This window comes from Paramisgurnus dabryanus, chromosome 6 (genome assembly GCF_030506205.2).
Source record: "Paramisgurnus dabryanus chromosome 6, PD_genome_1.1, whole genome shotgun sequence".
Lineage (NCBI taxonomy): Eukaryota > Metazoa > Chordata > Actinopteri > Cypriniformes > Cobitidae > Paramisgurnus > Paramisgurnus dabryanus.
The window spans coordinates 40,747,223-40,750,234 of record NC_133342.1 but is presented as its reverse complement, the minus strand read 5'-3'; the positions used below and the strand labels follow the sequence as shown (position 1 = coordinate 40,750,234).

At 37.2% G+C, this 3,012-nt stretch overlaps 1 long non-coding RNA gene across 1 annotated transcript; it reads left to right on the top strand.

The window, feature by feature from the left end:
• Window positions 1-243: 243 nt before the first annotated feature.
• On the top strand, window positions 244-2,748 carry LOC135765058 (uncharacterized). The gene is made up of 3 exons (XR_010540416.2): window positions 244-621; window positions 1,975-2,114; window positions 2,485-2,748. It is a non-coding gene; the product is annotated as an uncharacterized lncRNA (long non-coding RNA).
• Window positions 2,749-3,012: the final 264 nt, after the last annotated feature.

Sequence of the window (3,012 nt, the reverse complement as noted above, 5' to 3'; positions counted from 1 at the left end):
TTCCGAGTCTGAACTTGCGAAACTTCACGAGACTGGCGAGATGCTTCCACCGGGCAGGAGATACGTGGCGTGATTGACAGCTTTGACACCAAATGGATATATCTGAAAATCAGATGACATGATTTCACAACTTTTCATTGGCCATTTAGATGTTTGAAGCATACTGTGTACGGAAATGAACCTGGACATTCAATCCGTCGAAAAATCTCAAAATCGGCAAAATTGACTTACGTGGTTTTCGTTGGACAGCGACGATATGCTATAGGCAAAAATATGATCACAATCCTGGAATTATTAGTAGTTACATAAACTATAGGTATATCTTTACAAATAGACATTATATATATATATATAGCATTTATTAGACACTAGGCATACTATTTCTAATCTTTCTATTTTTTCTTTCCAGAAATGCCTGGGAGCATCAAAAAGGTGTGCACAAGTTGCAACGCCATCATCAGTGTGGCCTTCAAAACGTGTCCTGCATGCAAGGCTTGCCAGCCATATAATGCAAAACTACATAAAAAAAGGGAAATATTTAAATTAAAGAAATCAGATTGGGCTGCTTCCATTCAAAAAAATTGCAACAGGACTGTAATTGTCAACAGCAGTTATTGTTTGGTAAGTGTCAGTAAAATGTTAAATGTTATAAGTAAAGTTGTGTTATAGAAACAGTGGATCTTGCTCATGAAACACAAGAAGGGAGCATTTCTGTTAAAAAAAATATTAATTAAACCATTTCTGTAAAATGTTGAATGTAAAAGTTTACTTTTAAAAAAAATAGTTCTTCCCTATTTTTCATGGATAATGACTAGTGTCATTTGTCTTTAGATTGATGTATCCACTTTAAGCAAACTTATTTATTATTATTGGTAACACTAAAATAATGTTAATTAGTTAACATTAGTTAATGTATTACAAGACTAACAAGAACTAACCATGAGCAAACATTTGTTCCTCTATTTTTTCATCTTTATTCACGTTAGTTCTGTAACAGTCATGTTCTTTTAGTTTTGTTCTCATGGGCTGTTTCTAAATTCCAAGAACGCAAAGAACGGACTTGCGTCCTCGTGGAGATCGAACTTGCCAGGCGACCTCGGAAGAACGAACTCAGAAGGTCGCGAGAACACAACACAGAACGCACTTACAGTATGAGAATTGAGATGTGTGCGATCTTCCTGTTGGTCCCTTGACCTCCGTCATTGTTTTGCCGCAATGACTTTGCCGCGTAAAGCGATTTCAGTGGACAAGTCTGCACTTGATGCATCCTCGATATCAAGAACACATCCGGGTATTTTCATGAATCCTCTGTACTTGCGTTCTAGAGAATTGGAATGATCTTTGACTGTTAATGATGACGTAGAGCAAGGACACAAGAATGCAAGTTCGCTGAAGAACGCATATTGAGAAACAGCCATGGACTTTAGTTCCTGTTTTCACGTCTTTCCTGCCTGTCTGTGCCATGTTTACATCATTAGTTCATTATCCTAACTTTAACACGTCTTGTTAATGATCATGTCACCTGTTTTCAGTTAATCAGTGTCAGTATTTAGTTTCCTTGTGTTTAGTTAGTCTTTGTATGGTGTGTGAGTTTAACCTGCCTGTCTCATGAAACTTATTGTGAGTATACGTTTATAATTGAATCTTCTGCCTTTATTGTCTTCTTCTGCACACCATGACAGTTCACACTGCATTAACTAATGTTAACAAGATGTTCATTAATGTTAACCAAGTTTAAATGTAACTAATGTTAATGAACCTTATTGTAAAGTGTTGCTATTTTAATAGGATTGTATATAAAGCAGTTAAATGCATTTTCTATTCATCCAATACTGCTTCTTGGGAAGAACAATGGTTACACAATTGTGGCCGATGCCATATTTGGTGATGATCATGTTTTGGATGACGATCTCCTCCAGAGATTAAAAACTGTCTATGAAGCAGTATTAAAAAGTTTGTTTTCTTAAACAACAGTGCTGAAGAACCACAGACTGACCCAGACACTGAATTGATCCCCAATGTTGCTGAAGAACCACGGATTGACTCACAACCGGTGAACTCTGCACTTGAGTCCCACAATTGTAAACCATCAACTGCCACAAAAAGAAAAAAAGGTAAAATTATGCATAAGCAATGGATTATATGGACAGCTGCACTACTTCCTGAACTTTAGCCAGCTTCTTTGTTCCCTGTCTGCAATTATTAGACAAACTGATTAATCCAGGTGTGCATGACCTCACTAGTCACAACAACAATAATCAGACAAACCTGGATTAATCAGTTTGTTCAATAATGGCAGACAGGAAACAAAGGAGCTGGCTGAAGTCCAGGAATAGTGCAACTGTGCATATAGCCAGTTCAAAAGCCACTTTCACACAGCGCAATGATCCTGGGAAATTGCCAGAACGCAATTTCTGTGTGAAAAGGGCTAATGTGAAACTTCTCTTCCCGTATTGTTTTAACAATATAATCTTTAATTCCCAGAGACAGCTAAAAAAGCAATGATCCCATTATGAGCAAGATTATGGAAGTCTGCAGTTGCTTCAAATATGCCTTAGCCCTGGCTCTCTACTCTCGACTGCTTTCTGACGGTAATAAGATGGTTAAAAAGTTTGTTGTCTAATATTTTCTTGCCAAACATTTATTTAATGTTTTTTTTCTATATGTTTTCACTTGGTTGGGCAATGTTTCCGTTTTTACAAAGGATCCAGTTATAATTTATTAACTTAAAGACTGATAATACTCACTGTATACATTTTTGTTATTGCTATCATTTTAAAACTTTTCTGGTGCCTGAAGTTCACTTTCGGAAAAAGAGATGGGGACTGCCCCAGACACTGAATTGACTCCAATGTTGTTGAAGAACCACAGACTGACCCAGACACTGAATTTTCCCCCAACATTGCTGAAGAACCATGGACTGACCCAGACACTGAATTGACCCCAATGTTGTTGAAGAACCACAGACTGACCCAGACACTGAATTTTCCCCTAACATTGCTGAAGAACCAC